We start from the raw sequence: 27,389 nt of genomic DNA, 5'->3' as shown, positions 1-27,389 counted from the left end.
CTAAGCACAGTGCCGTGTGCTTTACATGCATTAGCTTTTTTAAACTCCATGACAAGTTTAAGAGACAGGAACTTTTATCATTCCCATTTTACAGACAAGGAAACTGAGGCTTGGAGAGGTTACTAATTTGCCTAAGTTCACACAGTTTTACCAGTAAGAGGATGTAAATTCTACTCTCTCTTACCCCACTGCCCACACCCTTATACTGAAGAATCTGACAAATATAATAGGCATTACCACCTGCCCATAAAAGAAGAGTATAGGCGTTCTAATCTGAATGCATAAATGTTAAGGTTAATGCACAGAAAAATGTAATAAATAGGTGAATACACTTTAGGTGACTAGAAAATCTGAGAAATATTTTGATAATTTGATACCCACACCCTTCTATATTAGCCAAAATACCTTTAAAAAAAAAGCAAATGAGGCTTCAAATGCTCTAATATGCCACTGATTGTTTCAGGGTGTCCATTTTACATTCCCTGTACAGGTAGAGCTGTAAGGATAAAGGGACAAAGATAGATACACAACAAGGCTCTGGGCAATCAAACATATTTACATTCCTATAAGTTTAAGTTTTCAGAAAAATCTACTCAAATCTGGGCATCAGATAAGTGTTTTAACACATTTGATTTTAGGAATCTAATTCAAAGCCAGGGCCACACAAGCAAAGCAGTTGTCTAAGCTAAGATGGCATAGCCATCTAAGTGGTGACATTTAAGAAGTACAAAAGATTCTCCTGCTTGAAATATTTTCTGCCCTTACCTGAATGTTTTCATTACACTTTGTCACACTGACCAGAATATCCATTAGATACTGACTTCAGAAATTCACATGACACTATAAGCTGTTCACTCTTTAGTATCAATTACCTTGATTTGATTTCTTTCCTTTCCAACAGAAGTGGGAGTTTCTAGCTATTCTCAACCCTGGCTGCACAATTAGAATTAGCTACGAATAATTTAAAATAATGCTAATGCCTGGGCCGCACCGCTGGAGATTCTGTGGTTCTGGGTAAACTAGGGCCCAGGCAGCAGCGAATTTTACAGGCTCCCCAGGTGGCCCTGGTATGTGCCAGGCTTGAGACTCACTGGTTCAGACACTCTCTGCCGCCTGTAAAAAGCAATAATAACATTTGCTGACCACGTCCATATTTTCTGTGGTTTTCATCCTGGAAAGATTAAACCCTCTCATAGTAGGCTATGTTAAGAGAGATAGTAATCACCACAAAATCTAATTTGAAATAAGAAATGAAAGTATGTGAAAAGAAGGTTAAAGGGGGAAAAAGTCTCTATTTTTGGTTATTTAAAAAGAAAAAAACATGTTATTTGACTTCTTTAGGATACAGGAGACATGATCCCATTTTCTTAAGTAATCCTTTAAACGTGATTCACTGCTTTGAAATACACACTTCCTAATTGCCTGTATGTCTTTTTCAAGTCTACCACAGCTGCCATATGATGAGTCAAACCTTAACTGGTAAGTAGACTCCAGTCATTCTGAGACCACTAGAATTTTGACTACAAAATAGGTTCAACAACCAACAAATTCAACTGCTATTTCTTTTCATGACATCTTGTCAATAGTTCAGATCTGCAATATATGAATCAACCTGGATGAAATACCTATATTTCAGGAATCTAGGTCAGAACATTATTATTACCGAAAGAGATTAAAAACAGACATCCAACTTCACCTAAGGTTCTTAGACTAAAATTTCACATATAAATAACTCTTTACATTAAAATGTGAAACTTAGAAGAATTAACAATTAACACTCTCTGCTATTAACCTTCTGTGCAATCCAGATGGATTACTTAACTTCTGTGAGCCTCAATTTCTTCAGTTTTAAAATGGGACTATTTCTTACTACCTACCCTACCTCCCTTGAGATTTTCTTAAAGGATTTTGCTACAATGCTTGTGCACTTGAAAAACTCCAAAATACAATACAAAGGTAAGCTATCAGTAGCCACTTAATCATAAGCTTTATGAGGGCAGAAACAGTTTCTCATATATTTTTGCATTCCCAGAACTTAGCACAATGCCAAGCATATAGTAGGTACTAAGTAAATGAGTATTATTCATTAAATAAATGAATAAATGAATGTAAAAATATATGATAGTAATTGGAACTCACAGAGAACACAGGCTAATGATTATCAGGTAAAAGCAAAATGCATTCTTGGGCTTGTTTCCCTCTACCCCAAAAGCTACCGTTGCCTTTATGAAATCAGTAACCATATATTTAACCATATTTTGGCCACTTTTTCCTAGGGGCTAGTGAAAACACTGCTGAAGAGAAGCCTTCAGTGACTGTCAGATAAAATTCTACCAGAATCAAGCAAGAGTATGGGGAGACCAGACACAATTTGCATTCATCCACCTATTCTTGGATTGTAGTCTTACATTCCACTCCTATCTATTTCTAACACAAAAATGAAGAAGTAGAAAACAACATGAAAAAGGGTATACTCTTAAAGTTGGCCTCATAAGTGAAGTTAAATGCCAGCATTCTTGGTGCTGAAACCATTCCGTGTCTAATGAGCCCAGAGAATAAACTAACTGAGGCAATTTTTCCAGGTTTTTTTGTAATAAAGTCAGTTACTCATCACATTATTTGTATTCATTAGACTTAGGCAAGAAGAAGGTCCCTGACTATTACCACCACAACCATCTGCCTGTGAACTATAGTTGAGCTAGCTAGGTCTGGTCTGAGCTACTAGAGAATGTGTATACTGGTGGATGTCTGTGATATACCAATCCATCTTCTTACCTCATCTCCTTTCACTTTCAGAGACCAGGTACAAGCTTCCAGGACTCCTTATATAGTAAGTATGCATTTTCTTTGGTTTTACTTAGAGTTTTTCCCAGAGATTACTACTATGCTTCCCCCTCCCCACCCCCTTCCAGTGAATCTGGGATTCTTGGACAGAAAGAAGTTAACAGTGCGGTTAGGTGAATTTTCTAGGTGCCATCCATCCCAACAAGACTGTACTCTGGAGTAATTTCTTAAAATATTATTGGCATTAATACACATGCCATAAAGAACTTTATTAAATGCCTTACATCTTCCTAAAATGACTTTATAATTATGCCATTTATTCATAGGCTTTTTAGTAAGTCTTGCCCTTATGAAGAAATTAGCACAACTGGAAGCTGGTTTATGGGCCTACTATATTTGTACATTGGTTATAATGCAGAGCAGAAAACAGTCCAGAAAAGAGCAGGCATTCAACTTTCAACAGGTAGGAAGCCTTAGAAAACATTCAGATTATTGGCTCTAAGCTCAAATGAGTTGGATAAACAAAGATCTGCCCAAGTAAGGACTGCTCTGTACTTTTTCTCTGATCTTTCATTAATCAGTACCATATTCTAGAAGTAGCGTTTCCAGAGACAGACACAGTCCCATCCTACTCTTCAGGGTCATCCCACATCTAGACTGTTGTTGAAGTAGGGGAGCCATATTTCAGAAGAGGATATTCTAAGAGGACATCCTGATGCAGATTACCCATTAATTCTATCTAGTCTAATCTTTTTTTTTTTTTAACTGAAAGAACCCTGCTTTTATTCAGGGTAGTAATAAAACCTTGCTTTCAAACTACATTTCCTTGCCTCTCTTACATTAGAGTTGAGCATGTGACACAATCTGGCCAATAAGAAATAGAAGTTGCTGTTAATGTGTCCAAAAGAGCTCCTTAAAAGGGGAGGTAGACTCAGGAGGTTTGCATCCTGTTGATTTTGGCTCTTCCCATTTTTCCTGCCTGGAATGGGAACACTGGTGGCTGTAGCTACATTAGTCACCTCCAGAGCGTGAGGATGAGAATCACACCTTCAGGCAGAGAAGAAACCTAGAACGTCCTGGGTCCCTGATGAATTTGCTGAGTCACTATGCTGCCTCTGAGCTGTCTACTGCAGGATCTTTTCTATGTGAGAGAAAAATAAACCCCTTCCTGTTTTAAGCCTCTAGTTTGGTGGTCCCTGTTGGTTTGTAGCAAAATACAATTTCTAACTGAAGCAAGTCCAGTTTCAAAGTTTATCAATCATAACATAAGAGGACTTGAAATCATGTCATTTGAGAAAGGCTGAAGGAACTGGGGATTTTCATCTGGGAAATGAAGGAAATGGAGAATATAGAAAATATGTATATTCAGACTTGTGAGTCACTGACATATGAAGAGCCACAGAAGCCAAATCAGGAAGGATGAGTGAGAGCAAGAGAAGTAGACTTCAGCCCAACCTAAGAGATCTTTCTAGTAATAAGATCTGGCTCCTCATGGATGGGTTGCCATAAGTGGAAGGGTTCAAGTATTGGGATGAATGTCTACTCTGCGAGAAACAGTAGGGGAGAAGAAAACACTGAATGAGGCAGTTGGAAAGGATGATATTTACTTACATGTCCACACCCAACCCAAAGAGTCTATGAATCTATGCGTTCCTAATACCTAGTAACCAATCCTCTCTAATACAACAAATATTTATTGAATGCCTGTGAAGTAGATTTTATTGCTTTCCTTTGTTTATTGTGTTCAATCCACCTAAATTTTATGCCACTTGTAGGCCTCTTTCAAGGACAACTGCCTTTTCAGTTAATTTTGGAAGTGTCTTTATTTTGTCAGAATTTGAAAAGAAATTAATTTGCAGCCAGGACAACCTAAGCAGTAGTTACAGACGTGTGTTGCATCTTAACTACATGTAAGGAACTGAGCTGTGTGCTTTAAATTCATGATCTATAATTTCACAACAATCCTATGAGGAAAACAGTTTTATTATTTCCTTTTTTAAAGGAGAAAAATAAGGCACAGAAGAGTTAAATAATGTTTCAAGATCACATAAATAAAGGTGATGCCAGAATGGAACTCAGCAATCAGACTCGAGAATCCCTTGATTCTATACTCTCCACGCTTACTCTATATCTGGCTTCAAAAAGGCATATACATCTAAGGATAATAATAGAATTGAAAGTGGATCACAGGTATCATAAAATCAAACTATAAATTATGAAGGCAAATGTTCTGTGTATTTTGAATATTTCTTTACCAATACTTTCTTCTTTTACGGTCAATGTCATTTTATCCTTGTCTCTAAGTATCACCTTGTGAAAAACAAATCGTAAATAATACACATTAAAAAGGCATATGGCAGCTAGGTGACAAAGGACAATATTTAGTCCCTGGATAAATTGGTGAGGGGTTATGAGGTCAGCCTTTCTCCACAAACAGCTGCAATTACCTCTATAAAGCAAAAAAGCCCCAACAGGAACCTGAATCTTCTCCCACCAATAACTGAGCGGAAGCTTACAGATTAGAAAAGCTTAAACATGTAAAAACGCAATAATTTTTCACAACAAATCTGACAACAAAATTTAAAAGTCAATATTTGAAATTAACTCAATATTTGAAAAACAAAACACCTCTTTTGCAAAGGTTCTAAACTTTTCTCTTACAACATCGTTAATACAAGAATACGAACGTGTACAAGTTGGCACATTATTTCATTGTGAGTCATGGTTAGGATTTTAAATTTCTCCCTTAAAAGCTGAAATTAACTGCTTAATTATTTTTTTAAAAATAGTCACTGACATTACAACTAAACAGAAACATTAATTTAGTTATTAATTAATTTTATTCTAACCCATTTTTCTCTGGTTTTATTTTTAAGTCTTTTTGAAGCTCTATCCCATTTTGCCACTTGTTCTGATATATTCTGATTCTGCCTTGCAAGCTGATCAGTAAAGATAAACTCAGGATCAGAACTTTGAAACCGCTGACTTCAAATATGTCCAGACATATGACATGTGTTTCATCTCCCTTTGACACAAAAGCCTGGCGCATTCTGCCCCCCTCACCATGGATACCATCCCATTTAGTGCAGCCTGTGTCATCCTGACTATAGACACTGAAAGCTCGATGGTCATTAAAACAATTTTCCTTCTCTTTACACTCAGCCAATGTGCACTGAGTGATCATGTAGTTTAAAAAAATATACTTTGGGATTAGGACCGAAAGGAAGAAGGAGCAAAGGAGAGAAACACAGGAAGAAAGAGAGAGAAAGAGGGAAAGTAAGATTCACAGAGATAAAAAAAATAAAGAAGCCAAGAATGCTTGGTGATGGCTATCATTCTGGGCAGGTGGATTTACGGTGTTAATGGCAAAGAGCAGAAAGCCAGAAGGAAGCCCTTCTCACTGACCTCAAAGGTATATATGCATCAATTACTCGCTTTGGTAAATATGTCTCCTATAAGCGGTGGCCCTACTTGTCACCACCAAGAGAGCTACTGTGACTGAGCCCATAAGTCAGGAACGTCCTTCCTCTTGTACCAAAGCAGTGTGTCTCTCCCATGGCCGCTTTGTGACACCAGTCACCTTGCTCAGGAGAGCAGCCAGGGCAGTGGCAGTTTTCTTTGGAGATTGCACATTAGTCCTTTGCTCCCATAAGGTAACCCTGCAGATGCTTTTCTTTGCTGTGATTATCAGCACGTTAAAAAGAGTTGCATTTTTCTAAGCTACCAAGCACACAAGGGTTTGTGTGGTTGTGAGAGTTGCCAAGCAATTTTTCTGGGGGCAAAATAATAGGAAGGAGAGAAGTCAGGTCTCCTCCCTGCTGCGGTCCAGGAACAGCATGGCTGCTATCCTGAGAGGGAAAGAAAAATCAGTGATCTGACTGTGTTTGCTCCGCATTCTAACTGGACATTGCTTCTTTCTAGTCTGAGCATGTGAAACAGGAACTCGTTCCAAGTTTTACACTATAGACAATAATAGTGTCTATAGACAATAGTTCCTCAGCTATTCAGAACTAACCACTCCAACAATTCAGAGTCCTCTGAGACACAACCATGCACAGTAAACAAAGCAAACAAGTAAACAAGACCTCTTGAGCAGCCAAATACATGTCACGACATTCCTCTCCCGGAGCTGGATAGTTATTCCCAGGAAAGATTGCCAGACATCTGCCCAGAATCCAGCTCATTCTAATTAAGACCTAGCTCTCAGCAGTTTGGCTATGTGGTACTACAGCCCGCAAATACTAGAAACAGAAAAATGAAGGGCTGTGTACTGCCCAGGCAAAATACTGACAGCGGTACAGATACAGCTGGCCTTCAAGGAAAAGGCAGAGCTAATGGCAGCACACAGGCAAACCAAAACCAGTAACAACAACCTAAGACAAAAATGCAGGAGAAAATGGTCTATCTACCTCAATGACTTCCTTAATATATTGCATAGCACAGTAAAATAAATCATATTTTAATGACAATTCTGAATCATCAAGAAACATACAAAGGTTCAATACTTTGTTTATGAAAGCAGAGGAGTTTTAACGCTTTTTTTTTTTTTAAAGTTTTGGCACTTCAATAGGTAAAGTTGCACTTCCATTTTCTGGAACCTCCACTAATTACTGAAATTATTATACAACAATATTTATCTTTAAGGTACATGGTCACTAGCCACCTAATAAATGGCCAGGGCAAAGCCAAGCCAGAAAATGGGCAAGTGGATGAAAATGTCAAATTCAGATTACTGTGCAGCAAAGCTGTCAATTTGAGAGAGGCGGATGGAGTCTTAAAAGAGGTGGATACACTGAGAAGCTTGCCCTGAAGACAGGCCTTACTCTTCCACAACACATTGGTGGCCATTCTTGTGCCATACATGGCAACAATCGTGCAGGTGGAGCAAACAGGGAGGGTTGCTCCTTCCTCACAAGGGACTTAGAATGGTAGTGGGGAATCCTAGCTGATCTTCAGGTGACTTGTTAAGAAGGCAGATTTCCAGGATCCACTCTTGGATATGCCAGTGTGGAATGTTTGGCTGGATCTCTGGAGTCTGCATCTTTTAAACCTCAGCCAAGTTTGGAATCATTGACCTGGGAGGCTGTGGTTTGGGGAGGTGCTCTGAGTGCCTGGGCTTCTCAGTTCTACCACTTCCACCTGAGGGATCTCTAATCCAACGGGCAGTTGGTGCTGCTTCTGGGATACACTCTTGTACAGCCTGGTTCCCACTGTGAACACACAGAGCCCACATTCTCCCATGGGAGCCCAGTGACACTCCTAGCTAGCACCCTAAGGAGCTGCAAGAGAATAGGACAGAACGAGAAACATAAAACTAGCTATAACTTGATTTTTTATTATAATTGATCTGTACCCTTCACCACCAATAAAAAGTGGCTGAAAAGAAATTAAAAGGAGACCGTATATTTTACTGTATCAAAAGCAGTTACAAGAAAAATACAGTGCTGTTTTTTGTTTGTTTGTTTTTAAGTTTCTTCAGGAAGCTGACACGGGTGGTCAGAATGTTCCAACTTTCCAATGTTCCAAGTGGTGTTCCAACCACTTTCTAACCTTCTGCCACTCTGTTTAATAATAATAAAAGCTCACACTTAGGTACTGCTTAGTCTGTTTTGTCCTGAATCATTTATTCAGGCATTTGTACTCTCTATCTAGCTTCATTCTTTTATGAATTTCTTTTATCTTCTTTTACCAATTTAAATTTTCACAGAAATATTACAGTCCAACTGCATAGATTTTTCATATACAATCTCATGTAGACCAAGTCTTTAAAATAAAATGAATCATTAGTAATGAATTTCAATATACAAAACCTTCCAGCATGGGTAGAACCAAAGTCTGGTTATGCTTCTTTGGCATTTCAGCTGCAGGAGTATCTACTCATTACCTTTATGGGTTTTTTTTTCCATTACATGGAAAGCAAACATTGATATCTCTGAGCACACAGAAAATTTCTTCTGCACAAACTAAGTAAACTCCACCGTCAATGGGGGCAGCTTATTTAACCTCTTCCCTTCTATTGCTAAAGAGGTATAGTATGTAGTGTGAGATTGAAGGGAAGAAAAAGATTAAAATTTATAGTATTCTGCACTTTTCTGCAAGACCCCCATTATGAGTGCTAGAAAAGGTAAGAATAAAGTGGTTGCCTGATTTGTGCATAGATGCTATGAAAGTTTCTATACAATCATTAGATTCTAGCTCCTTGGAGGCTAGGATGGTAACTATTCATCTCTGGCACTATACAGATGTGTCTAAGACTGTAACAGCAGGATTGGTATATTTGGGACTCTATCCAGTTTCTAGAAGTTTCCAGCTCTCTTTATCAAGTAACACCCTTTACATTATTACTGCATAGAAATGCCCTAAAATTAAGTGAACTAAAATTCTCTAGAACTTAGAAAGGTTTCTAAACACACCACTATATGAATGTATGTTAGATGAGTAGAATAGATCAAGATTAAGGGAAGAAGAAAAATAAAATTTTTCTGGAGTCAACTGAAATAAATTTTGAGTGGATTATGTGAAAACAAAATTAAAAATAGCTATCATCCTTTCCCTTGACTAGTAGACATATTTTACATTTAATCTAAATAACTACAAAGTTCCTTCTTCTACATTTTGCCATCCCCGTTTCCTAAAACATATCCTCTGAGGCTATATTTATATACGTTCATGGAGACCTTACCCACATGGTCACTCAATAAATATTTAATGAAAGAATGAATAAACACCATTTAAAATTTTCAACTTAACATCCAAACATAGAAACAGATTTTCACAATTTAAGAAAACTAAAGTGTGTCATTGTAGGAGAGAATACAGGCTTTGTAGTGAGTACAACTGGGTTAGAATTCTCGTTAGCTGCTAACTAATGGACAAGCCTCAAACATTCAGCTTTCCCATCCATAAAACGAGGTTAATACTATTTGCAGACTTGCTATAGAGATTAGAAATAATATCTGTAAATCTCTTAAGCCATATCTGGTATATAAAATTTTAATGGTCATGATGGTGAGTTTTCTTTAAAAATTAATACTACTATGAGCACATTTATTTCCATCATTTTGCGTGTCTCAGCTTTTTCTATGCCAGATAATCCTACTATTATTTTATTATTTTGCTTGACATAATTTCCCAGAACAATAGAGCACCATATTCAGAAGGAATAAGAAAACACACTCCAAAGTAAATATAAATAAGTTTTTAAATTTTAGAATATTACTTAATTCCAATGTTTGGAGCTTCACTAAGTTTCTCTGTATCCATCAAGATTCTTGGATCGCAAGGAGAGAAAGTTGAGACAAAATGAATTTATCAGAAGGATACAAGGTAGCTCATAGAATTGGAGGAAATGCTTTATAATCTGGCCTTGGAGGAAATGACAGAACTAGGTCACTCTGGAGATCGAGGTAGAGGAACTACGAGTGTGTCTTAGGGCAGCCAGGCAGAATGTTCCAACTCTAATCACTTTCTAATCTTCTGTCACTCTGCTTAATAATAAAATTCACACTTGTATACTGTTTACCCTGTGCCATTAATGCTTCTAAGTACCTTGCATGCATTAACTCACTTAATCCTCACAACAGTTTTATGAGACAGTAATTCTCAGGAAAAAAAACAAAGTCCCATCTGTAGAGCCTGAGTCATGTTCCCATGCATTGGGTAAGGAGGTACCTCATTTGATAGCCCCACCAAGCTGAGATGGCATAGTGAAAAGCCAGGGTAATTTTAGCCAAAGAAAGGTTAAATGAGGTTAGGCAGACAAAATCCACAAATGTCTACTACATTTGATAAAACCCACATGCCTGGCTCTGAAGGATCCATGTCTCTATTCCTAGTTGGCAAAATATTTTCTATTAGTGATATGCACTGCCTAGCATGTAGAAAGTTCAAAAATAAAATGCCTATCTTCCAGAAGTGGAAGTTATCTACGTCTTCTATTATATATGTGGATAGAAATATAGTCATACTTAAAATGAATATATGATTGCATAGATTCCAGTGATTAATAAAATGAAAAACCATACATATTTAACAACAAAATACTTAAAAGAAATTGTAAATTCAGTCAAGTTTAACTTTCCTGACTTCACTGAGTCTAGGAACCATAGAAGAGAGGAGGAAATTCTCCCTCCATTACCCCAGGATTAGTGAGATAAACGTTCTCCCAATCTCTTGTAAGCCCCTGGTAAAATAATTCCTTCACTGAGTTACTCAAATAAACAAGACCCCCACTGCCAGAGAGAAAAAGATATTCTATTATCCTGAGTACTTCCATTTTCAAAAAACAATTCTGATGATTGACCTGGAAAAGGGAATAAAAGCAGTTGCTGCCAGTAAACTATATGTGAGGTTCCTGCAGGAGGGTAGGAACCATATAGTCATCCTTACGTCCATTGAACCTAACACAGAGACTGCACTTTGAAGGAACAAAGTCAAAAGTTATTTTACAAGTGAAGGAATAAATAGTTAAGCTTATTTCAAGAGTAGTCCCAATTTTTTTTCTAATCAGAACCTGATTGCCATTACTACCATTTGAAGTATCTAGAAATATAAAGAAACCTCAAAGTTTTCAACATATGAAGAATAATACAAAAGTCATATGACAATTAGTACCCTTTAAGCTCAAGATGATATTCATTCTTTGTTTAGTCATTAGCTGTTCTTTGAATGTCTGTTACATTCAAGTCAACAGGATAATATTAAAAGAACTGGATATATGAATCAAAGCATAAATGCCTCACACCCCCTATTCTCAGATTTCCACTGAAATGTTCAAAGGGTTATAAGAGATGAGAGAAAGTCACCTTCCAATTAGAAACCATGGCGATAACCATCCACAAAGCAGAAACTTACAGGAGTTTCAGCTATATATAGAGTAGAGCAGATAAAAAGCAAATAAGACCAGTCAAGGAATAACTCTGAAATTCTCCAGCACATAGTCACTTATTCATAAGGACAAGACCTGATGGCTGAACGTTCTAAGACAGCAGAGAGCAAACACACTCCTTCAATTTGTGTTTCAATTTGCCCAGGCAAATCACTGGCGTTTGAAAGGAATTTCTTGAAGCCCCCAAATTATTACAGAGGCCATACCAAGCAGTAAGATTGCAGCTGGGCACGCTGCAGCTTATATAAAGCAAGAGGCACGCTGGCTAAGAAACAGGCAGTCAAGAAAGCTGGACCCAGAAATCTGACACCTGCACAGCACCTTCACCAAATATGGAGAGAAAACACTGCACAATCAACATTCCTCTACTGGACTACCCAGGTGTCCATCTCCCTTCCTTCTCTTTGCAGTCTGCAGGAGAGGAATCTGTTAACCAACAAAAGAACTAATATCAAGCTTAAGAAAGATGGAGTCTGGGCTTCCCTGGTGGCGCAGTGGTTGAGAATCTGCCTGCTAATGCAGGGGACATGGGTTCGAGCCCTGGTCTGGGAAGATCCCACATGCTGCGGAGCAACTAGGCCCGTGAGCCACAACTACTGAGCCTGAGCGTCTGGAGCCTGTGCTCCGCAACAAGAGAGGCCGCGATAGTGAGAGGCCCGTGCACCGCGATGAAGAGTGGCCCCCGCTTGCCGCAACTAGAGAAAGCCCTCGCACAGAAACGAAGACCCAACACAGCCATAAATAAATAAATAAATAAATAAAATTAAAAAAAAAAAAAGAAAGATGGAGTCTAACCTACCAGTTTGTGGGCACTGGGTATCCCACGGTTTACACAAAAATGAGAAACAGAGAGAAACAATACTGAGATGGGCTTATAAAAATATTCTGTGGCATAATAAATTGAAGACAACATTCAAGACTTTTAAAAAATCAAAATTTAAAAATTACCTACTATATAGGAAATACAAGTAAATGTTAGAAAACATGTGCTTCATGCCCCCAATAAAATTAAGAATACATGACCTATAAAAGGTGAAATGGTGTTTAGATTGCAAATTAGATGGAAGTTTACTTGGATAAAAGGCAGCAAAAAGAAAAGGGGGAGGTAAGGAGACCAAAAGATGCAATATTATAACTTTAATCTATGTTGACACTGCAGAAAATAAAATTAGAAATAATAAGGTTGCAGCACAAAGTGGTATGTACAATCATTTCCAATGCAGTATTTTTATTGGTTCCTACCTTATTACTTTCTCAGCCCGTATTAAACAGAGAAAATATTAACATAGGAAAGAGGAAATAACTTTAATATTCATCAGTGGTGGAAGTTTAAATAAATTACAGTATATCCAAACTGTGGAAAACTATGCAACTATTAACAATGATTAAATAGATTTTAATTTTATAACATTAAAATATTATCTAAAAATTATAGAAATGTAAAATTGCATACAGCATGATGCCATTTTAAAAAATATATGTACAGAGAGAAAAGGAAAGAGAACAATCCAAAAGGATATGCCCCAAAAGGTTAAAATTTGTTAAACTTGGTATTCGGATTATAAAACTTTTTTTTCTTGTCTTTACGTTGCTCAACATCATTTGAGAAAATAACACTTTATTTAATTTTTTTTAATTATGGGAGATGGTTTAAACTGTTTTTGGTTATACTTATCAATATATAATCTTTCATTATTAAATCAAGAAATAATGAAAATGAAAGAACTAAGCATACAATTTCAATAAATTAGAAGGTAAAGCAAACCTAAAGAACAAAAAGAAGTAATTAAAGGTGAAAATATACTTTAATAAATTAAAAAATGGAAAAAGACAACTAACAACAAATCCATGAGAAAATCCTTTGATAAAAATAAGCTTTAGGAAAAATTAAGAATGAGCAAGGAGACAAATCAACAGGTATAGAGGAGATTTTTTCCCATTGCTAAAAATATGTACATACAATTTTATGAAAAATAAAGTGTGAATAAAAATGATATGCTTATAGAAAAAAAAATTCCAACTTCCAAAATTCAATCAAGAAAATATAGACAACCTGAATAGATCAATGATTATGAAAAGAATTTAAAATTTTGTTAAAGATTATCTCCAGAATATGGTTCCAGGCCCCTTTAGTTTTTATATACAAATTATAGAAAATGTCCAAGGAATTGATGATTTTCAAACTATTTGTGATCGCTTCCACAGGCAAGAAAAGAATATAAAAGTTCTAAACAACGTTTTAAGAAACTGATTTATCCCTAATTCCCACATTAGGCAAAATTAGAAAACAGATATACCCAAAAAAAAAAAAAAATCTTAAACACACATTTGAAGAAAGATTCATATACGTAAAATTCTAGCAGAGACAAACCAAGGATACCAACCCCAATATGAAGGTTCTGAGGTGTTTCACCATTCCAGACCCCTCCCCTCAGGGCTGTACTTCTCTCTCCCTGCAGGACAAGCCTCTTAAGGGCCACCTCAGATGCCGATATATGAACTCCCACTGAGGACAGACCTCAAACAGTTTTAGCTTCTGTTGAATATCAATGAATTCGAATCGATAGAAGGGGAGAGGTCTGTCACCTAACGTCACTCACCAGAAGCATCTAGGTCTCAGCTCCACTCTGAGAAATGTTTACACAACTATATATCAAACACACAAATAAAACTAGAGGCAAGCTATAGGATTCAGAGGAAGAAGATATGACTTCTGATTGGAAGGATGGGGAATCAGGAAAGAGGCAGCATTTGAGCTGGTTCTTCAAAGACAGGGTTTGGACATGTTTGCATCATCACATATGGGGAGGAATGTAACGTAGTCAGAGAAGAAGAACCCAGGTCCAGTCAGTCACGAGCATAATAAACACAATGTTCATTGGAGATAAAATACAGGCCATCCAATTAAATTTGAATTTTAGGTAAGCAAATAATTTTTAGTATAAATATGTACAAAACGTGCAATATTTGGTAGAAAGCACCACAGGGTTAGGAATGGAGTATCAGAAAGTTTAGCAGAAATGCCTCTGACACACTTTTTAGACATTCATAGAATGTTTTGTTTTGCCTTTCCTCCATTCCTAATCCCTCAGCTAACTTAACAGTTCAGAGGTATGCACTGGAAGTACCCATCCAAGCACATTTCAGACACAACTAACTCTGGACTGAGAAAGGGGAAGGACTCCAGAGTCCCTGCGGAAGGCAGTCCTAGAGAAGCAACTGCGTACTGAGCCCGGCTCTGGTCTCCATCAGGACACAGTGTGCACCAAGCTCTCAGAACTGGCAACTGCCCACTGAGCCAGGCCGGCAAGCAAAGAGCCAGGCTCAAGGCAGAGAAGCCAGGAGCTTGGCAACAGCAGCCACTTTTCCTGGACATATCACTGAATTGTGAGTTTTAAAAGGGAAATAGAGCTGACCATTATGGTATTTGGGATATCCACAAAACTGTGTCCAAAGACAGCTGTGATAAATATTTCACAAGAATAGGTAATTCCAAAAACAACCACAGTATAGCATAGTGGTTTATAAAATGGGGTGTGAAGTCAGAGCTGGGTGTGAATCCCAACTCCACCCACTGTGAGTCAAGTGACCTTGGACAGGGTGCAAGTCATCTCTGCAGACTCAGTTTCCTTTCTGTAAAATGGGAATAATCACAAGGTTATTAAATGAGATAATACAGAAAAAGTACCTAGCTCATAGCAGTTACTTAGTAAGAGGTAATCGTTATAATATTCCAATATGTTTTGGATGTAATCAAAGGCAAAAGAAATGACAAGGAGAATTAGAACTGTTGATCTTCCCAGCATTTCCTTAGACCATTGGGAGAAATCAGGAATCATGCGGTCTAGAATCAAAGTCCCATAATCTAGGATCAAGTCCAGCATCCCAGGCATCCTAATGTCTTTGGAGTGCTAGGATCATTCTCAGGTTCCTGCTCTTAGAAAAGGAAACCAGAGTTACCCACAGAGCAGGGAGGGGTGGGGAAGTATGCTCCAGTCCCTGAGCAACTTCAAAATAGAAGGATTTTCAGAGGCAGGGAATTTCTGAGATTCCAAGAAGATATTTGAGAACTTTCTTCCCCCAGAGGGAAGAAACTAGGTCATGTGCTCTTAACCCAATGAGGTTTAGGGTCACTGTGGAGGGAGAGAGAAGATAGTTGGCCTTAATTAGCTCCAAAAAAAGCCCAGGACTCCTGGGATTACTCCAAAAGCAAGCAGAACTTCTAGTGGAGAGATCCAAGCTCCCAAATATAAGTACTAGTTTCAGTAGAATGAAACCAAATCTAGGACAGCTTCTGAACAATTACCATTTAACTAGCATTTACATGCTATAAGAACTAAATTTATCCTTACCACAACTCCTGTTTATAGAAAAGGCTCAGTCACCACCAGAAAGTAAGCTCTGTGAAGGGATGGACTGTGCCTGCCCTTTTTACTGCCATATGCCCAAGGAATGGCACAGTGCCTGGCACATAGCTGGTACTTAATAAATATTCATTGAACTAAATCATTCAAAGCCACGCAATGAGTTAGTGGAAGGAGCTGGGATTTGAACCCTAGTCTGACTCTCAAAACCACACTCGCCTCTGTGTCATACTGCCAGCCAAGGCAGACAGGCCAGAAGCTATCCCAAAGCAAGCTTTTGCCCTGGCTCTCTCCCTCCAAGCTCTCCTGGGGTCCACCAAGTTGAACTGGGAAAACCACTTGGAAGGGCACCCTGAGGAGAGTTTATGAATCAAGAAATTGTGGCAGATGCTGCTAGTTGCCTCTCGAGTATCTAGTTTTCCCTTGCTAAATGAACTTTGATTTATTCAGGTGACAAAGTTCTCATTCACTTACTAGAAATATTTGGTACCTTAATTATCATAAAGATTTCATAAGTGTACACAGAAGTCTACTAGGTGGCGCTTCCATCAAAGCTATTGTGTTACTGTTTAGTTGGAATGAACTTTTGCCTTTCGAGTTTCCCTTTTCTTCCTGCCTAGAGGTGAAACAGCTATCCTGAAAGAATAAGGGCAAAAGCCTGAAGTTAAGGCTGGTGAAACAGGAAGCTACAAGGAACCCGAGTCCTTGATAACTATCTGGAGAGGTTACACCTGCTTTGGCCTGTCCACCTCCTGATTCCTTGCTTTGTGAGCAAAATAAATCTCCATTTGGTTGACTTGATATTGCATGGTTTCTTCATCTACTGCTTGCAGTTACTGAATGACAATATTCCCAAGCAAAGCATAATGAAGAGAACACTGCACCATTCCTCAAAAAGTCTACAGCTGCTGCATAGTTAAGACCCAAAGCTTCCCCAGTCTCATCTCCTACTATGGCCTTCCATAAACACGTCTTTCCAGCCCCAGCAAGCTCTATATCATATTCCAAACAAGCAACGTATTTTAAGATTAATGCTGTTCTCTTAACCTGATATATCTTTCTCGCATAATCTTTTACAGACCCTGGAAGATTCAAAGAATTGATGCCGACCACAGTGGCCAGTGGAAGACTTGAGAAGAAAATTTATGTCTTCTGAATATAAGCCAGATGCTCTTTGCCCTGAATACCCATTTTTGCAGTAGGAAAATCAAATGCTCTGGTAAGAGACCTGATTTACTCTTGGCTTTTTTTGTTAATGTGAAAAGCCATTTAAAAAATGATTAATAAGTTATCATGTATTTGGAATATGTCAGAATGGAAAAGCTCATTTACAGCAGCGGTCATAAGAAAACCCAAAATTTTAAGAATATTTTCCTGTTCTATAGTGTCTGATTATACATGAAGATATAGGTTTTCTGTTTTATATATGTAACAGAACACATATGTGAATATGTTATGTTGTCTCATAGTAGAAACTATAAAGATTTAGCATTGTGTTCTGACATTCTATGTGGTGGCCAAACCCCCAAGTTATTGACCAAAATATTTTATTTCCAGAGCTACTTACTATGTAACTAGGAGAAAGTAATTAAACCTTCCAGTTCACCCATCTGTTAAGGAGAAATTATATTATATTTGCCATCTGTCCAGCTTTCAGGTATGGCAAATATTGATGGGAGGATTTAAACTAAGTTAAACTAAGTATAGGGCTTTGTGTCAGCTCATTTAAAAGAGTTGATCAGTATTGAAAATTCTACAAATCAATTTTTGTTTATTGATTTTGTTTTTTAAATTTCAAATATAACAGAAGTTAATTATTTGCTACCCAGGCCTAACAGATGTTAACATTAGTTCATCTTGGTTTCACATTTATTTACTCTTTTAATAAAGTATTCCAGATACAGCTAAAGCACTAATCCCACCCCATGCCTTCTCTCTCTTCTTTCTCCAGAGCTGTCCTGAAGTTCGGGGGAATCAATTCCATGCAAGACTGCATAATTTTACCACATGTGTATGCCGGAATTAATGTACAGTATTATTTGGTTTTTAAGTTTCATTTATTCTATATCGTATGTACATATCTTTTAGTAATTTACTTTTTACATAGAATATTTTGTTTTACAAGTCTATTCATATTGATATATGCATACTGATGCAAGCATTTCATTTTAACTGTCAAATAGCAATAATCTACAGTTAACTTATCCATTCCCTGACTAGTGGACAGTTCGGTTGTTTCTCAATTTTTACTACACCCAGCAATGCTGTAAAGAATATCTGTGTACACATATGCAAGTGTTTCACTAAAATATATGACTGTACTTTACAGTAGAATTGCTGTGCTCTTTTGTGCATTTTTACAAAAAGCCCTGTAGGAATTTCTATTGGAATGGCATTAAATTTTTAAATAAATTTGGCCTTTCTGCTTTGTATCAGTGTTCTCAAACTTAGTTGCATAAGAATTACCTAGTTAGGGACTTCCCTGGTGGTCCAGTGACTAAGACTCCTCGCTCCCAATAGAGCGGGCCCAGGTTCAATCCCTGGTCAGGAAACTAGATCCCACATGCTGCAACTAAGAGTTCACATGCCACAGCTGAAGATCCTGCATGCCGCAACAAAGATCACACGTGCGGCAACTAAGACCTGGCTCAGCCAAATAAATAAATAAATTTTTTTTAAAGAATTACCTGGTTAACTATGTAAGGTGATGGATATGTTAATTAGCTTGTTGAGGCAACTATTTCACAATGTAGATGTATATCAAAATGTCAAGTCCAGGTCGTGCTCTTTAAATATATACAATTTTTATTCGTCCATTATAACTCAATAAAGATGGAGAGAAAAAAAGAATCACCTAGCAACATTATTAAAATTCCTTCAATCTTTTATCACCCTACCCTGCAAAGATATTCATAGGTCTAGGGTGGGACTGATAAATTTTCATTTTTTAATAAGTACTCTCTCCTCAAAATACTGATGAGAATTGACCCTGGTTTACAGAGAAAAACTTCTCTACATAAAGTATGCACCCATGGTTGTGGTCTATACCAAATCTATGATTTTTTAATCCCTTTACCACCAACACATACCATAATTTTTTAAAAGCACAATGGCCCTATTGGCATCTCACCTCTACCCCATCCAATCCTGATTAGTAAAAATAGGTTAAGCACCCACTTGTAATTGAGATTGGCACCCTGCACCAGATTCTTTTAAATAACCTTCTGGTAATCTTCTCTGTTCTGACATGCAGTGCTTTACTGAATAGCAGCTAAACACCTAGGCACTGCCAAAATTCAATATGTGTGTTTTTGCCTTTATTTTTTTTTAAATGTTGTTATTTATAACCTCATCATTCTGTTCCACAAGGAAAATAATAAATCATAAAGTATTACTTAATGTCATTGTTTCATGTTATTATACCGTAACTATTTTTAACAGCTTTATTGGGATATAATTTATACCATAAAGTTCACCTGTTTAAATGTGTTTAAGTATACAATTCAATGGTATTTAGCATATTTACAGAATTGTGAAACCATTACTATAATCTAATTTTAAAACATTTTCATTGTTCCAGAAAGAAACCCCATACCCATTTAGCAGTCACTTCTCATTCTTTTCCCTCCCTTTCCCACAAACCCTGGTCAACCATTAATCTACTTTCTGTCACTATAGATTTGCTTATTCTGTGTTCTTCATATAAATGGAATCATACAATATGTAGTCTCTTGTGACTGGCTTCTTTTACTTGGAATGTTTTTGAGGTTCATCCATGTTGTAGCATATATCAGTACTTCATTCCTTTTTATGGCCAAATAATATTCCATTGTATGGATATACATCATTTTGTCTGTCCATTCATCTGTTGATGGACATTTAGAATGTTTTCACTTTCTGGCTATTATGAATAATACTGTTATGAGCATTCATGTATAAGTTATTGTTTAGACTTCTTTTCAATTCTCATAGGTGTATACCTAGTAGTAGAATTTCTGCATCATACAGTAACTCTGTGTTTTAACATTTTGAGGAGCTGCCGAACTGTCTTCCAGAGTGGCTGTACCATTTTACATTCCCACCAGCAATGTATGAGGGTTCCAATTTCTCCACAACCTTGACAGCACTTGCTATTGTCTGTCTTTTTTATTAGAGCTACGTTAGTGAATGTGAGGTAATATTTCATTGTGGTTGTGATTTGCATTTCCCTAATGGCTAATGATGTTGAGCATCTTCATATGCTTGTTAGTATATTCTTATCCTTTGCCCATTTAAAAATTGTACTGTCATTTTATTATGGAGTTGTGAGAGTCTGGATATATGTTCAAATATATGATATATATAGTTTGGATATAGTCTGGATATATGTTCAAATATGTGATTTGCAAATATTTTCTCCCAGTCCATAGGCTGTCTTTTCATCTTCCTGATGGTGTCCCTTAAAGCAAAACAGTTTTTAATTTTGATGAAATCCAAGTTAACAACCTTCTCTTCTATTGCTTGTGCTTTTGCTGTTGTGTTTAAGAAATCGTTGCCTAGCCCAAGATTATGAAGATTTACTTCTGTGTTTTCTTCCACCATTTTTATTACCATGATGATTTTTATAGATGCGAATGAATGGGAAGTGAAATTTAAAGACGTATAATCAGAGAACTATCAAGGGAAAATATTTCAATTACTTAATTTTACAGATAATAATTATTAGGATTATGGGAGAGTGCCTGGGCATTAACTCCAACCACAGATAAACTGAAAGAGAAAAAATACCAGAAAAGAGAGAACTGCAAAGTCATGGTGGACCTAAAAGGACTTAAGGAGTAGGTAGGGAACCTGGATTGGTGAGAAGTCAGAGGACAAATCTGTCCCTCTGGCCAGGCAACTCTGGGGGACATTCCAAAGGCAGCTCTGATAGCTGCCAATCATAAGGGAGAAGTCAGGAACCCTAACTCCTGCCCTCATACTGCAGGACATCAGCTAGAGGGAATGGAGTCATTTCCGGGCTATACAACGAAGTTCAGACTTGGTACCATACAGGCTTGATCATTCGTCACTGTGAAAATGGGAGGTTTATCTTTCTCCAGCTGGTTAAGAGCTATATCTGAGCATAAGAAAGTATTTGCTTTGTCACCATCCCTGGCACTCCATAGATGCTACCTCTTAGGTCCAACAGCCAAATACCAAGAGTCATTGATCAACTGTTTTCCATGTCTGGATGGGAAGAAGGACCAGAAAGACACTATTACTTTATAAGAGAAGGAACATAGGTGAGGGTAAAAGAATTTACTGATGGCCTATCAAAATAACTTCATCGGGCTTCCCTGGTGGCGCAGTGGTTGAGAATCTGCCTGCTAATGCAGGGGACACGGGTTCGAGCCCTGGTCTGGGAAGATCCCACATGCCGCGGAGCAGCTAGGCCCGTGAGCCACAACTGCTGAGCCTGCGCGTCTGGAGCCTGTGCTCCGTAGCGAGAGAGGCCGCGATGGTGAGAGGCCCGCGCACCGTGATGAAGAGTGGCCCCCGCTTGCCACAGCTAGAGGAAGCCCTCGCACAGAAACGAAGACCCAACACAGCCAAAAATAAATAAATAATAATTTTTAAAAAAAATTTTAAAAAAATAAAAAATAAAAATAACTTCATCAAAGAAATGAATATCATGGGCATTTTTAATCTAGTTTCCCCTTCACATTTCCTACATTATGTGAAGAAATGTCTCCTAATTCAATGAATGGATCATATGAGTGAAAAACAGGGCACACTGTGTTGAAACGTTATTCCTTCCCTTTAAAACAGAATACAAAGCATAATGTTCACTGTGAATTATTTGATATATTTTACTATACATTCAAGAGATTTAGGACCCTCTAATTTAAAAAAAAAAAATGTGTTCTTTAAAGCAACTATAGTACTGCTTCCTCAAGCTTCATTATCTTTATGCTACTGCTACTGCTATGGAAATCATGTCTCTTTTTCCAATGGACACTTTCTGAGCTAAGTCACTATACCATGAAGGCATTTTAGATGGCATCATTCATGGAAAACAAACTCAATCACAGCACAATGGTAACACGTGAAAGGTCATTCACCAGCCTGGTGGAAAACAAAATGTCTTCTAAGGACCTGACAGAGAAAAGAGCAAAGCGTCCTTTGTATTTGGCATCCTTCATGTAATAACCTAGAAGTACTCAACACATGATTTGATATATATTCATAACACAGGATCATTCTCTCTTCTGTACAGAAACAGAGAACATTTGGAAGAGAGTCCATTCTCACCTGAGTGGAATGTTTTGATGGGTCCTCTCTTAAAGCTGGGTAACGGATAACCTGAATTTTTTTAGTCTTTTCAACCCTAGAATTCTGTGGTGCCACAAAATGGTTGTTTTAAAGAGAGAGTAGACCAATCAGGTAAGTTTTTTTTATTACACAAAAAGAATAGATTCAGGAACAAAGCTCAATTTTCAGATAATTTTCATCTAGTAAAATTCCCTGTATTTTGAGATATTGTTACCTACATATTTTATTCTTACTTTTAAATTTTTCATAAAATATTTGCTCATATTTTTCCATTTTGATATAATGTTATCTACTTGCTCCTTAAAATACTCTCCAGGATAGAAATTTGAGGTTCTGAAATACAATCAACTTTGTAAGCATGTTGACACATTAAATTCTCTGAGTATTACTGTGACTCAGAATAGTTACACCTTCTCAAATCAAGGCTTGCAATATGTAAATGAATCATCCAATAATCTGGAACTTACTTTGTCAAGCCTTTCTGAGCAGAGATGGATTATAAACTTTATAAGAGTTTCTCTGGCTAAATGGATTGCAAATGCAGACACTAATCTACAGGACAAATAAAAATTACTGGAGAACCACACTTAAAAACAGGTTTAATCAAGACAATAAGATATTTATTCATGCAGAGAATAATCTGGTGATAGAACAGGGTAGAAGTGAGGAAAAGCTATGAAACAAGAAATTAGAAGGCCTGAATTCCAATCAAGACTATGCCACTATGTTCTCTTATGAACTTGAGCAGATTAATTTCTCAGGGTGTATTAATTAGAATGTGGAGAGATATGAGTAACAGAAAAACTGACTAAAAGTGGCTTAAGAAATAAAGACATTTAATTGTCTCACACAGGAGAAAATCCAGAGATAAGATGTTCCAGATTTGGTGCAGTAGCTGGCTACAGTCATCAAAGATCCAAGCTCTTTCCATCCTCCTGCTCTATTGTCTCTCCATCCCTAATCCTGCCATCTCATAGTCCCAAGATGGCTGCCAAGCTCCAAGTATCACACTCCCATTCAAAAACATGAAGCCAGGGAGGCTGAAAAAGATTTTTATCTTTTATCTAGCTACTTTCTCTTTTTAACAATGAAAAGATTTTTTGCCTGAAGTAATCCAGCAGGATTATCCCTTTGATATTGTTGGCCAAAGCTTGGTCACATGGCCACCCCTATATACAAGAGAGTCTGGGAAAGTCTGTATCTGGCTTATCCAGCCTCTATAGAAGGTGACAGACAAGGTGGAAGGGAGCCTCATGGCTCTGTCTAAAAAATGTGGGAGCTGGGTAAACTGATCTCTCAGGCATAGCTCTAGACTAATGAATGAAAAACAAGTGATCTGACTTTATATATTTTTTAAGAGGCTTCGGTTTTTATACAAATTTCCTGTGATGGCACTTTTCCCCCATCTAAAAACAAAACAAAACAAACTTCTGCCATCCATGATTCTGAAGTTCTAAAGTGAACAGTTTCTCCCCTCTCCTAAATAGAAAAAAAAAACCTTCTGAGTGGTCCAGACACTGAGTCATTCAATTTAACTTTGATGGGGCTGCATCTATTTTTGAGGTCTTGCCATCGTGGTCTAAGAACACTGACTGTCTGCAGATACTTTAGATATTTTTCCCAGCACCTCTCTGAGTTTACACTGCACTAAATTTAAAATGGAAAATTGATGATGTAAAAGGTTGAGTAAATAATTCCATTGGAAAAAACACGAGTAATCTTTTTCTTTAAAAAAAATCCAAAGAATTCAAAACGTATTGAATTTGTCCAACTGACATTCCATTTATGGTATCTCATATGCCCATGAAATATTACAATGTACCTCTGCTTCATTCTTTACAGAAAATTACACAGCTGCCCCTTATTATTAAAAGCACCCCAACACTGAGTAAATGTTCGTGCTGAAATTAAAACAAGGCACTACATGAGAAAAGCTTGGAAGCTAGAATGTCGCCAGTTGTGTACACCAGGTATGATTCTAAAGTGACAGCAAACAAGGCTGCAATCAGCCTATTGGTTAGCCAGAAACTGTGGACACCCAGATGAGGTTCCGCCTGAATACATACCCAATGGTGTGCTCAAAACTACCGTGTAAAATGCTTGTTTTACCCAGATACCCTATAGGAATATTTAGCTGTTACATTGTAAATGCTGTTATTTTGGTTTCTAAAAATGTCATGACAGGAAATGAGTCCACAGAATAGTTGCCAAGATGGCTGTTGGGCAGAACCAAGAGGGGGGAAAATAAAGTTAAATCTAGACAACAAGAAGCTGGAAAGGTGGAAAATACTACTTACTTTCTGCAATAAAACGGATTCTTATAATCTAAAATAAATTTGGTTTTTTTTCCCCTCCAATTGTCATTACCCAGAAGCCTGGCTATGTTTAAAGAGTCCCTACTGCTCATTATCCCAGAGGTTATAACGTCATGCTCTTCACCTTTGGATCACTCGCCAGGTTGACAAAGTGACACTAAAGAAAGATTTCCAGTTTGCATAAAGGCAAGAGATGACTCCTACTCATCCTTACTTCCCAGTTGCTACAGCCAATGGGCAGTCAAGGTCTTTTGGTAAGAATTTCTGTAGGTTCAGAAATGCCCATGCTCATGCTATTTTTTTATTTTCTCCCTGTCTGAGAAGTGCAAGGTGAGGATAGGTAAAAATAGAGGTTGGTCAGGAAATAACTATAGTTAATGCCACATTAGGCCACATTTATCTTCCTCAGAGGGATGCTAAGGTAAGTAGTTTAGAAACTCAAGAGCTGTAGACATTCAAAAACATAGAAAGGGGAAGAGGAGAGGGGAGGATGAGGGAGAGTCAACTAAATTGGTTTTTTTCCCTGAATTGGATCATGTTATAGATTATAGAACAGCTCTCTCCAAGTATAATGCTCCTGATTTAGCCAACTTACTTCCCAACAGTAATATTTATCTATCATGTACCTATCTTTAAGGAATAATTTGTCTTACTTTATTACTCTTTCTGTTAGATCTACAAATATTCAAAAATTACAACAGACCTCTAAAAAATCACCTGAGAGAGAAAAAAAGGTATCTACATATACATTGTAAGGAGGTAGCCATAACTCATAAGTAAAATCTTTTCAGAAAATTTCCAACATATCTATAGTTTTACTTTCACTGCTTTCCAAGTAAACTCAGTATTCTCCCCTCTTCTACAGAAGAATGAATGAGCTTCTTCCACCCTTTATTTTTGGACTCCCACTTAACCCTTTACTATCTAGTATGTTCCTTATGTGTTTTAAAGTGTAAGTTGCTCAAATTGTTACATCCCTATATCCTCCCATATTATACACTGCCATACATGTAATAAGTGTTAATGTATAGATATTATTGTAAACTTCCATAAATCTATTTTTTAACCAAACAAGGCAGAGAGAAAGTGAGTAAGGGAGGAAAGAAGGAAAGGAGAAAGGAAGAAAAAAGGAGGGAAACTAAGTCAATAAATTTGTTAAACACCATTGTTGGCAAATGACAGAGAGGTGGTACAATTGCCTCTACATTCATGTTCATAAGTGGAGTAATTTTATTTTCATCCCTTGTATATGATATGATTTTAAGTTTAGAGCCTGATGTAATATCAAAGCTGGAAGAGTTGGCTCCATGCCTTCAACATGTAAGGTAAGCAGCTGTGCTGCATTCTCCTTCCCCTCCCCCTCCCCCTCCCCCAGACTCCTGCAGTACTAGGGCAGTTAGAGCAGGGCCCTGTTTAAGGAGAGCGTTTTCTCCCTTACTTATGCCTGCTCCTCAAGAGATGTGAATACACAAGCTTATAGGAAATCTGACTCTAGTTCAGTTAGGAAAAAATAAAGCACACATAGTTACTAACCTTAGTGCTGGGCACTTCACACTTTAAGTGCGTTTAATTATTTGTTCATGTATTCATGAAATTAAGAATTAATTTTATAAAAATATTTCAACAATTAAATAATCTCAAATATCAGGAAATTATACTGAATTATCTTTCATTATTATGGTGATATGTAATAGTTGCTAATTTGGCTTTCTTTCTCTTACCTATTCCAGAAACATTACTTCTGGATAAGCGTATTAATAGACAATTATGAATCATTTTTTTAATTGGGTTAAAATTAAAGAGTGCAAAACAGATAAAGATCAACCAATGTGTGAAAAGAGTTTTTCTTATTTTCTTTTAAATAATTATTTTAAAAATAAGACAATTACTGATATTGATTATTTGAATGTGTGAAAGACAATTCACCTTTTACATTCTGTCTTAAAATGGATGAGAGAATATAATTCAAATAGATCTGATGCTTGACTTTTTCATTTCTTCACTGGGTTACTATTGACTTTTTAAATTCTTTTTTAAGTTATTTGTGATTCATCTGGTGTTGGTCTACTTTTCAGATCTGAAGCATTCCTTATAAAAATGCATTCCCGATTATCAGCCAACAGTTTAGATAAATGTCAAGTTCACATGCCTAAGGAGAAGAAAAGGTTTCTAACAACCTTCCCTTATCACTGAGGACACAGTTTGTTGTCATTTAAATGCTAGATAGCACAGATATAATTCCTCAGAAGTATAGAAGCATAAATTTCTGTTTCTTGAGGCACCTAAACCACAAACATTAGAGGTCAAAAACAGAGCAATAGGGACCATGAAGATGCAACGCTGCTTAGCTATTATTGTTCAAAAATGATAAATTTCATAGCACAAAGAATAGGAGAAGTTACAGAAGCACTGGTCGAATGAAATCTGAAAAGAGCAAGCAAATGACACATCTTTTCATAAGAGCAGGTATATCTGCTCCTTCAGTCTTCCAAGCTGCTCTTACAACTCTTGATCTAGTGATTTCCCCAAAGCCCTAACTGCTGATCAACATGAATTTCTTGACAAATAAAAATTTCATATATATGAAATATATTTTAAGGAAACAATTATATATTGGACATTGTAGGTTTTGCTATAATAATGAAATAAAACATTGATTATGTTTACATCATTGAAAAAACTTGGGGTGTGGTACGTAAATAAAAAGATAATTTGATGGGGGAAGTAAAAGAAAGAAAATGTGTA

At 37.0% G+C, this 27,389-nt stretch overlaps 2 long non-coding RNA genes across 2 annotated transcripts in view; one reads left to right on the top strand and one right to left on the bottom strand.

Annotated features, from left to right (window-relative positions):
* The window catches only part of LOC137757235 (uncharacterized), a 284,904-nt gene that overhangs the window by 13,028 nt on the left and 244,487 nt on the right, over window positions 1–27,389 (bottom strand). The window lies entirely within an intron of this gene.
* On the top strand, window positions 2,679–18,094 carry LOC137757229 (uncharacterized). The gene is made up of 3 exons (XR_011072313.1): window positions 2,679–2,830; window positions 17,115–17,254; window positions 17,987–18,094. It is a non-coding gene; the product is annotated as an uncharacterized lncRNA (long non-coding RNA).

This window comes from Eschrichtius robustus, chromosome 2 (assembly GCF_028021215.1).
Source record: "Eschrichtius robustus isolate mEscRob2 chromosome 2, mEscRob2.pri, whole genome shotgun sequence".
Classification (NCBI taxonomy): domain Eukaryota; kingdom Metazoa; phylum Chordata; class Mammalia; order Artiodactyla; family Eschrichtiidae; genus Eschrichtius; species Eschrichtius robustus.
The sequence above is the reverse complement of the archived record's forward strand: the minus strand, read 5'-3'. Positions and strand labels throughout refer to the sequence as shown.